Raw genomic sequence first — 11,461 nt, 5'->3', positions numbered from 1 at the left:
TATGGAACCTATCCCCATCCATAGCTCAGTGAGAGAACATCTGCTTTGCATTCAGTAGATCCCAGGATCAATCTTTGGCATCTCCAGGTAGAGTTGTGAGAGATTCCTGGCTGAAGCCTTGGAGAGCCACTACCAGTCGGTGTCCACAAAACTAAGCTAGTATTGGCAGCTTCCTACATTCTTATACTGTGTACAACATGGGAAGAAACATAGTTCAATGGTAAAGGTAAAAGTAAAGGGACCCCTGACCGTTAGGTCCATTTGCAGACGACTCTGGGATTGTGGCGCTCATCTCGTTTTACTAGCCAAGGGAGCCAGCATACAGCTTCCGGGTCATGTGGCCAGGATGACTAAGCCACTTCTAGCGAATCAGAGCAGCGCTCACAAACGCCATTTACCTTCCCGCCAGAGGAGTACCTATTTATCAACTTGCACTTTGACATGCATTCAAACTGCTAGGTTGGCAGGAGCTGGGACAGAGCAATGGAAGCTCACCCCGTCACAGGGATTCGAACCGCCGACCTTCTGATTGGCAAGCACTAGGCTCTGTGGTTTACACCACAGCACCACTTCAATGGTAGAAGGAACTATAACTCAGTAACAGAGCCCAAGCTTTGCAGGCAGGCAGTACCAGGCTCAATCCGTGCCAGTGAGAGCCAGTGTGGTGTAGTGGTTAAGAGCGGTAGACTGGTAATCTGGGGAACCGGGTTCGCATCTCCGCTCCTCCACATGCAGCTGCTGGGTGACCTTGGACTAGTCACACTTCTTTGAAGTCTCTCAGCCCCACTCACCTCACAGAGTGTTTGTTGTGGGGGAGGACGGGAAAGGAGAATGTTAGCCGCTTTGAGACGCCTTCGGGTGGTGATAAAGTGGGATATCAAATCCATACTACTACTACTACTACTACTACTACTACTACTCTTCTTCTTCTTCTTCTTCTTCTTCTTCTTCTTCTTCTTCTTCATCTCTAACTTAAAGGATCAAGTGTAAGGTAAATGTATCTGTCTGTCTCCTGTCTCAGAATAGACAACACTGTGTTGAACTGAAAAAAAATGTTTGAAATGGTATCAGGCAGTTTATATGCACCAGTTTGAGGGAGAAAGGTGGTGAGGCACCTAGGATTCAAGGATCTCCCACAGAAACCTACAAATGAAGAGCTTCATTTACTGAGGTTCCTAAATCAAAAGTAGCTATATTTTCATTACAAGTTCCTGCATTCGCAAGTGATTTGAGGCAGATCAAACCACGAACGCGGGGTTAATAAGGGGAGGGAAGAAGAAGGGAAACAGTAGGTCTTTTGATCCTGAAGGAATATTTCTAGAAAGGAATAATTCTGCTAGAGGACAGAACAGTCAGTCCCAAGCAACACAAACGCCGTTCCATTTCTCAGCATTGATCGGTCTCTGTACCTTTAATATTATTTATAGAGATTTTGTACAGTGAAACATATATCCATTTTTATATGACACAGTGCACAATGTTGTGGAAAGCAACTGACAAGTTCGAGCTTTCCATGTATGTTTAAGGGATGTCGCTCCCATATATCAAGTGCCAGTTCTGCCATTCTTAGGGCCCGGTCCAATTATTTGTAGTGAGTTAGAGATGCTTTGCCAGCACTTCTGGGCCAGGAGGGAAGAAGAGGTGACAAGCAATTGCCTTTATGTGGAAAGACTTGCCTCTGAAAGGTACCATGTCTAGTTGTAACCCTCAGACACTGCAGAGCAGATATGGAAAATCTGTGGCCCTCTGGATTCCATCAGTTCCAATCAGCATGGCCAATTGTCAAGAACTTAGTCAACAGCTAAAAGGTTACAGGTTTCCACCTATTGGCAGCACCTCCACCTGAAGGTCAAATCTTCTTCATCATCATCATCACCATATCTAGAAAATACATGAAGTTAATACGCATCATTCCAAAATAACAGCATATGACCTTGCTTGCAGGCTTACAAACAACAATTATATACGTACAATTGCCCTTGACTTTGCATACCAAAGTATGAAGTCAGATTTAAACAGTACATACATTCTGAGTATTTAGGAATGTGGGATAAACTACTGTGAATATTAAAATATATAACTCTAAAGATCTCCCCTGCTTTTTATTTTCTGCAAGGGTTCTGGGTTCAGGAGAAGAAAGGGAAACTCAGAACTCACTGGGTGACTTTGAGCATTCGTCTCCACTGATCCTTAAGCTATGCTACATCACATGATTTTTGTGACGATCAAATAGAGGTTTGCTGTTCACTGTTAGAACATGAATATAAATAGTAATACAATACACTAAAACCAAGTTGTTCGTGGCTGCGGGCTTTATGTTAGGGTGGGAGGAGGGATTGCGATGAACTTTCATGTGATGTCCATTTATCAGGTAGAAAAAGAGCATTCAAATGCAGACAGGCTACCATTGACTAATCATCCCTTTCTCTATCCTGGCCTGTTAGTTCCATGCCCATCTGAGCAACTCCTGACCCATTTCAGGAGAAAATTGAGGTTAAAGGGCTGTCTCCTTCGTGGTAGGCCCTGCCAAGTTAAAACAAACCTTGCCTCCCTGGAGTTCATTTTATGTAAACTCCTTCTTGCTTTAAACGTCAATTTGAAGCATGGTTCCAGGCATTGGTGGGCAGGAAGGCAGGGAAGCATCTGTTATTAAAGTCTGGTGTTCTGATAAGTGAAACACATGGCTTCTTTTCATATAAAAAAGGGTGGGGGGAGAGAGAGAGAGAAAGACAGCGTCATTTGTTTCTTATCTGCCTCCTCCTTTCAGTGAAGATCTAAGCATCTTAGAAAAATGCTTACTTGTTATTGGAAAGTGGGTGTGGGGGAAGTATGGGATAATAGTAGGTGATATGCTTTTCATCCCATAACAAGAACTCTAAGTAAGCTAGGGAAGCCGGATCCCCAGATATCTTGCACTTTCAACGATCCCTTTATTTTTCTAGGAAAAAAATGGTGCTGGAACTCAACATGAACGTCTCCCTTGTAAAACAGTGCCTCCAAGTCCCACCCCAGCAAGGCAGTCCAGAAGGGTACCATTGTTGATAATATTGAAGGCTACTGAGAGGCCAGTCAGTTTTATTGCACATAGCCAAAGGCTGCTGCAAGGTACACAGAATCATTTGACAATTAAAAGAAAATATACTGGATTGATATAAAAGACTTAAAACATTTACCGTATATTATCAAAACATTACGTACTCTAAACAGAGCTATAAAGTACCCCAATATACAAATCAAGACATTAAACAATAAAAATCATAAGCTAAAATCATCACATGGCCACTAATATATCAAAAAACAATGTCAATTAATACAGTGTGCAATTTATACTCGGAGTTTGGTGACAACGATAGAGCATAGCCTGATGTAGATAGATAGGGTCAAATAAATTCATCTCCTTTACAGTTGATGGCTACCTTGGCTATATAATTTGCTAATTTTCCTAGCAGCAGTTGCAAAGAGTGCTACACGCCAGGTCACATACTTATATGTGTCTGCGAGGAGATATAAAATCATGTCAGAGGGGTTCTGGCCAATCCAGTTCCTGGTACAGGTCATCCATCAAACCAAAGCAACCCAAGGCATCTCTCTTCCATAACCAGGCCTGGAACCAGAATGAAATAGATCTAAATAAATTTTCTCCTCCAGAAAGCCCTGGCGCTGAGATGCTACCACATGCTCCCGTATCTTGCCCCCAAATGGGATATTGGAAACTGTTCAATAATTATCCATTAGGGACTAATTCAGGAAGTGCTTTTTACATCATCCACAATTATGCATCTTAGATTAGGAGTTCACAACCAACTCAAAGGGTCCTGTACCGACCACCTGGAAGACAGAAGGTGAATCGCTTTCAACATTCTTGTGAGTTTGTTTATTCATTTTGGACAGATTAAGGGGATGAGTTACAGTGAAAGAATGTGAGGGCTGCTGCAGATTCACTGCTGCTCAGAGCACTGGACCAACCCCACTCTGAGAGATAAAGATGACATCCATCAAAGGAATTTCAGAACAAATGGCTTAAGTGCAATCTGTCACATGTCTGATATTCTAGGTGGGCTGTAGAGGATGAATGGAAGAGATGCTCGCTGTGTGGTGCCCTTCAAATATTGTTGGACTCAATTCCCATCAGTCCCAGACAGTGGGTCAGAGTTGATGTGACCTGTAGTCCAGTCCCATCTGGAGGCCCCCACATTGGCCATCCATGTTTTACAAAGTAAATCCAGAACCAGTGGAACTGTTTGCCAAAAGCAGCAAACGCAGAAGGAAACTGTTCCAGTAATAGGAAGGATGCAAGGCTAATGCAGCACAAAGATCAATAGGTCATTCCCAATGAGTTTAGGCTCACAGTTATGACTAGTGGTTGCCAATCCTCCACCACACTGGACACACTCTCTGCTCAGTGTTCTGTCATGATGAAGAATCAGGCAGAGGAAGCTTTAGAAGAAGGGAGTGGCAGATACCAGTTGCTCCTCCTGTAGTTGTGTGTTTTGCCACCTATAAAACTGGGGGTGATGTCAGACCAGTCCTCTGTGCTTTTGACACACAGCAGGAGTGGGGGTTTCTTTCCAGCCCAAGGGTTGCTTTCCCTGTTGGGCAACCTCCCAAGAAACACATGATAAGGGTGGGTGGAGCATAGGCAAAAGTAGGCGGGGCAACAGATGTAATTTTTTTCCCTTTGTCCATTAGGCTAGTTTCTACACTTACTCACACCTCCATCCTCCATTCTCCATCCTCCATCCATAGACATTATTGCAATTCAAAGATACATTCTAGCCAGGCAAAAAACCACTTGATGCAAAGCAAAGTGAGGGGTGTGGCTTGTGGATAGGGGGTGTGGCCTGCAGAGAATTTGAGGGGCCAGATAATAAGGCCTGGAGGTCTGCATTCAACCTCTGGGCCTCAGTTTCCCCAGCTCAACTAGTGGGACAAGTTGGGAGGACATTTCCTTCACACCTAGTTTGGGCCCTGTGATGATTTTCCTTGTTATAATGGGTTGATTTTACCTATGCTCTTGTTGCTCATTTTAAGAGGGGTGAAAAACAGCTTTTCTTTAAAAAAGTCATCACTGTATTGTTTTACCCAATGTGGAGGAAAGGTAATGCACACTATTGTTCTTCCACCATCCACTACACCTGCACTAGGTGGTTCTGTGATCTCCTCCATTTTAATCTAAAACAGCATTTATTAAGCTCTGCTGCTGTGAGGCTGTGGAGGGAGCCATCATCCCACAACTCTGCCCCTCCTTGATGTGCACACAATCCTCATTAGTGCCAATTAATAGGCAGTGAACGGAAAAGAGAATCCCAGGGTGTTTATAGTTTCCATTTCTCACACCAATGCATTTAAGGAAAGTCTCAGTGTTTCCATAAAGTAGATTGTGAAGTTTCTTTTAAGCATATATCGCTCATGCAAGTTAGAATTCTAAGTTCGTTGCCATTGCTTCAACTGGGATGCTCAGAGCTCGCCGCTTATGAGCAAGTCCAATTGCAGTCAGTGCTATTTGCTCTCATGCATGCTTAAACATGGCCTCAGTGTGTTTCTTACCAATGAGAAAATGGGGGTGAGGGAAGGAATCTTCCAGCCACAAAAGTATGGGCCTACAACATCATTTGTTAATTTGTTTGTTTGTTTATCGATGACGTTTTCATCCTGCTCCTTATCTTGTTCCATGAAGCTCAGGGCAGCATATGGTTCTTCCTCGTCCCATTTTATCCTTTCAATAAGCCTTTGAAGTAGGTTCATCGCAGAGCTTTTTCACAGTGCAGGCTGGCCCATAAAGGCAGATGGCATTCTGCCTCAGCATATTCAGTCTGGCTTCAGACAGCCCTACCTGCCCATCTTCTTACAACCAAACCAGAAGAGATAGGATCTTATACTGCTGAATTTATTAACTTTGTTGTACAAAATTTGGAAATAAGATTGCTGTTTGGGAGTTACAGCTGAAGTACGCTTAGTTCGTAAGCTACCTTGGATGAATTATTATTTGGAAAACTGGTACACCCACATAATTATTATTATTATTATTATTATTATTATTATTATTATTATTATTACCGGAATTATGCATTGGATGTTATTCCAGAGTAGGCTTCTTCTTTGTGGAACAGGAATTTAATAATATGAAGCACCCATCATTCCTATGCTGGACCACAAAGCCATCTTCCTAGCCGCCTTACTTGTGAAGCTTAGATCCTCACCATACGCATCTAGATCTTATTCCTAGTTCCTTATCTTCTCCTTCTTGGTTATCTTTTCAAATACAGAGAAAAAGCTGCTATAGAGTGGAGAAAGTAAATGTGGTTGTATGAATCAGTCCCAAAGTCACACATAAAGTTGATTATTTAATGGCTACAGGTTTGTGAATGTATATCTATTGGCCTCAAATTGATGGGTTACATACTGGCAAACCAATCTAAAACTTTCCCCCAATAGTAAAATATATCCCCCAAATAAAACTATTCATCACCTGTTATGGAGATCCATCTTGACAGTGCTGAGATGCCGTCTGACTGTTAACTGTTTTTGGCTTTACCAAGACTTAAAGCATAGCCTCTTTGTGACATCACACATGACATCAGAATGGCATGTTTGCTTTCAACCTAGACTATCTCCATGCCAACAGCAATGGCCAGTAAACCTCTGCAACCAAGTAACCATCAGCCTGACTACCTAGTTGCTTCTATCTAGACCATTGGATGTTTAATTTTTGCTCTCATAATGAAAGCCTGAAGAAGAGCTGTGTATAATCTGAAAATCTGCTTCCACTGTTAAAGAAAACTAATTGTCTGAGACTGGGCAGAGGAGGAATGGTGGAGACCTCCTCCCCATCCTGACCCTTCCAGGGAGGAGGAAGAGAAAGACAGTTTAGATTTACAACAGGGAGTTGAGGGAGGTTACAGCTCAGAGGCAGATGAGGGAGAAAGATGGGAAACAATGGGAGAGGAGGAGCAAGCAGAGCTGGAGCAGCAGGTGGCTGACACATTATCACTAGAAAGCATTTCAGACCCTCCATCTCCCAGAACCCAGGAAGCCTTAAAAGTAGGAGAGCAAAGAGCTCAATACAGAGGGCACTTAGCAGCACCCATAGAGGAGCTGATGATGATGATAATGAATGAGGAAGTGGGAAAGACAGGGGGTGGTAATTCACTCGGGACAACACCATTATCCAAGAGGCTGGGTTCTATAGCCTCTCTAAAGTTTGAAATAAAAAAGGACTGTAATAAACTTTTCCTTGTCTTTATACTTTCCTGGGCAACCAGCCAGGAGCCGCTGACATCGTTTCAGTGAGTCACAGTTATTTATTAAATCCACAGATAGAATTCCATCTCCAGTCCCATTTCTGTCAAACATACGTTGGATACATCAAAATCTGCCCAGGTCCAAATACACAATGTTAGGTCAATAGTTTGATATGTGTCCGTGATAATGATGTGTGTACATTTGGCACTAACAGCCTCATTGCAGCATGGGTTTTGCATAAATGTTTCTTAATGCCTCTGAATATTTCAGTTGATATTGCATGGGGCTTGCATGGGTATGGTTCAAAAATCTCATCAATTCTTGGTACAATATGTGACCAAAACCATGTTAATCAGAATATTCCTTCAGTCTTTTGTCACAGTGGAAACTGACATGTCAACTTTATTTCACTAGTTTGGAAGAAGAGGAGAAAAAGAATGGCATTAAGGTGATAGGTTTTCATGCTTTACAATGTATTTTTCAGCTTTTATTAGTATACAATGTAGCTGTTGGAACCACTTGAAATTCCCTTTTTATCATTGTACTTACAAGAAATCATATTACTGTGTGAAAAAAGGAGAGACAATAAAATGTAAATACTTTCTCACGGGCACTGCTATTGCCTGTTTAAGTTGAAAATTGCAGTCTTTAAGGCTCATTATTTACTGTATTGTAGCCTTTTATAGACAAGCATATGGTTAAGTTATTATTGTCTTATTAAAAAAAGAGATGATTTAACTAGCAGCTTAAAGCTTGTTTTCTTTTTAAAAAGGAAGTTTGTGGATTCATGCACAAATTGTATAATAATTACTCCTTTCAGAAAACTAGATACACCCCCCCTCAGGCTTTAAGGCTGCAATCCTACGCACACTTAACTTGGAATTCACAGTTGCATTGTAGGGCTTATTTCTACAGACACTTGAGGAATTTGCTTTGTGCTTTGTGAATTCTAATATCAATTCTGATTCACATCTTACTGGGCTCAAATGAACTGAGTTCCCTCCCAGGTTTTTCACTTCCCGGATGGTCTGATGCAGTTCTTGGCTCAAAAATATACATATTTTGAGAGAAAATAAATGGAGACGGCATATTTTGAAATTGTGTATGAAAATATGCTTTTAAATACTATTTCCTGCAGATATTACTTTTAACCAGCAAAGTCATGTAGAAACAAGGTAGAACAGGTTTCGTGATAGCTCAGTCAGTAGAGCAGTAGGTCGTGGGTTCAAGTCCCACATTGGGCAAAAGATTTCTGTATTGCAGGGTTTAGACTAGATGATCCTTATGCCCCTTCCAACTCTATAATTCTATGCTTCTATGAGTTACGCCCAAATAAATAGGTGGCAAAAAGTGGAAGCATTTGCAAAATGTTTTTCCTTTCAATTTAAGCTGCCTGTTTTTTTATATTCAAACGCTGAATGAGCCATAAGCTTGTTTTCATGCAATTATCAAGAAAATGCAACTTTAGTCATGCCCAGCTGTGGGTATTAACTTTCCAGAAACCTCCTCTTTAGAGCTTACTGTTTTGCTGGCTCCCTGAAAAACTGTCTGACATGCACTGCATAGCCCCAGTCTAATCAAAAATAATGTCATTTAAAAAAATGCTGCATAGGTGTTTCTTTCCGCTAGACTACACACAGCATTTTAAGTTCCTCTGTAACTTTCCCCACCCCCTTTGGGATCGTGACGCTTGCAGAAGACGTTTCATGCTTCAGGAAGCATAGATTCGCAGGCTGCTTGGGTAGCCTAAGAACGGCACAATGCTAGGATGCTCTTCAGAAGGGAATCCATAGCAGCAGCATGCTGATTGGCTGGGACTCTAAGAGAGAGTCTTAGACTTTAAGGGACTCTAAGGGAGAGTCATATAAGACTTTTAAGGACTTCATAAGTGTTCTTCATGCCGGATTTATGTATAAGCTAAACAAGCTATATGGGACGCGGGTGGCACTGTGGGTTAAACCACAGTGCCTAGAACTTGCCGATCAGAAGGTCAGAGGTTCGAATCCCCGTAACGGGGTGAGTTCCCGTTGCTCAGTCCCTGCCAACCTAGCAGTTCGAAAGCACGTCAAAGTGCAAGTAGATAAATAGGTACCGCTCCAGCAGGGAGGTAAACGGCATTTCCGTGCGCTGCTCTGGTTCGCCAGAAGTGGCTTAGTCATGCTGGCCACATGACCCGGAAGCTGCACGCCGGCTCCCTCGGCCAATAAAGCAAGATGAGTGCCGCAACCCCAGAGTCAGTCACAACTTGACCTAATGGTCAGGGGTCCCTTTACCTTTACTAAACAAGCTATAGCTTAGGGCCCCACTCTCTTGGGGCCCCCCAAAAAATGTAATCGTATTTCACTAATATACTTCTTTTTCATTGTATTTCAGTTCAACAATTACTTTGACAAAATACATATTTTGTTATGTGCAAATGGCTTCAGATACCTATTAGGTCCATAAATTACCATATAGCATATATTCAAAACAAAAAACAGCGACAATTTGTTGTTGACAAAGGACAGCTGGACATATAAAGGGCCTCATTAACATCAGTAGCTTAGGGCCTCATCAAACCTAAATCTGTCCCTGACACTTGGTAATGTTCCCTGGTCATCACATATGTCCTTTCAGATTGCAGGAGAAGGGGAGGCAAAGAGACTTTAATGAAAGGGACAAGGTTCCAAAGGTTTTAAAACAGGGGTTCGGAGTCTTTTTCAGTCAGTTTCCTTTCAGGAACTTGACCAGGGCCACTTTCCCTTCAACTTTATAAAGACCACGTATCTGAGGAAGTAGTGTTACCTTGGGTTAAGTACTTAATTTGTTCTGGAGGTCCGTTCTTAACCTGAAACTGTTCTTAACTTGAAGCACCACTTTAGCTAATGGGGCCTCCTGTTGCCTCTGTGCCACCGGAGCACAATTTCTGTGCTCATCTTGAAGCAAAGTTCTTAACCCGAGGTACTATTTCTGGGTTAGCGGAGTCTGTAACCTGATGCGTATGTAACCCGAGGTACCACTGTATTGACTTGGGCCTAATCATCTGTTCTGAGAGGATGGGAATGAATCCATTCCCCATTGCTGTTTGCACTTAGGTAGGTATGGAGGTTTATATGAGGATTTATGGTTCCTGGTTGTTGATAAATAAGTTTCACTGTATTTAAAAAATCTGTCAGTTCAGTTTCTCCCAGTTTGCTATTTTTTTTAAGCCCTCAAAAAAGTTTGCCAGCATTTTTGTGTGCATCTCTCCTAATGTACACATCTGTGCATGCAATTAAACCTATTATATACAACTTGTAAACCATTTCCCCTAATGTAACACAGTTTTGTATCTGTGTATGCATTTCCCACTAATATATGCATTCTTATCTACAATTTCCACAAACATATACATTTCTGTACTTTTTCCAGTGGATGGAAATTTGGCCTTAATTGCCCCTCCCAAAAAACTGAAGTGTCTTCAGTTAAAAGGGGCTTAAACGTGCCATCACTTTGGCTGAGGATGCCCCCAAGCTTTCTGGGGTTCTTCGAAGCACAGTACAGGCACAAGAGGCTTAAAGTTATCGTATTTGTTCACGGTTCATAAACAATTCTATTTACGAAAAGCCAGGGACTCTCCATATTATTCCATATTCTTGCCTCTGGAATGATCTGGGCACTCATCCTGGCTTCTAGCCTGCCCTGCGGGATTTTCCTTTGCTGGCTTGAATATTCAGTTACACTTCTCACCAACAAAAAGGCACCTCTCTGTAGCGATGCCAGCGAGCACAAGGCACCACAGACAGTTTATATTATCCAAAGGCTGTTCAGTCAAGCCCATTACCCCAGTCATGTGGTTCCAGAGCTGGTGAATCATTTCACCTGACCACATATTAATGATGTGTTACAAGCAAGGTATGTGAGCCAATGAACTTTTAAGCTCATAATGGGCTGTGCTGGGGTGAGGAATACTAACAGGATAAAACAGAAATTAATGCAGGACTAGATCTGTAATTAAATTCCCAGAAACAGAAAATGTAAAAAAGGTCACCAGATTGGCATGCAGAGAGTTACTGAGATTTCTTTTCTCCCTGCAGAGATAGGGAAAACATTAGAGGAATTCATCTTGAGGGGAAACGTTCAGGTTAAGATCGCCGGGAGAAACAGGTACCTGTTTGACAGAGCCTGAGAATTATTATACACATTAAAAGCCTTATGAGTCAAAGCAATTTATACGTGTTGAGTTACATAGCACATGAAT

At 42.0% G+C, this 11,461-nt stretch overlaps 1 long non-coding RNA gene across 1 annotated transcript; it reads right to left on the bottom strand.

Annotated features, from left to right (window-relative positions):
* Positions 1 to 1,392: 1,392 nt before the first annotated feature.
* LOC308593949 lies at positions 1,393 to 6,608 on the bottom strand. Its single transcript, XR_014011129.1, has 4 exons — positions 6,470 to 6,608; positions 6,058 to 6,277; positions 3,485 to 3,604; positions 1,393 to 1,881 (listed from the first exon to the last, which is right to left on the bottom strand). It is a non-coding gene; the product is annotated as an uncharacterized lncRNA (long non-coding RNA).
* Positions 6,609 to 11,461: the final 4,853 nt, after the last annotated feature.

Source organism: Podarcis bocagei (assembly GCF_964188305.1).
Source record: "Podarcis bocagei genome assembly, chromosome: 8".
NCBI lineage: Eukaryota > Metazoa > Chordata > Lepidosauria > Squamata > Lacertidae > Podarcis > Podarcis bocagei.
This window is presented reverse-complemented; position numbering and strand designations above follow the sequence as displayed.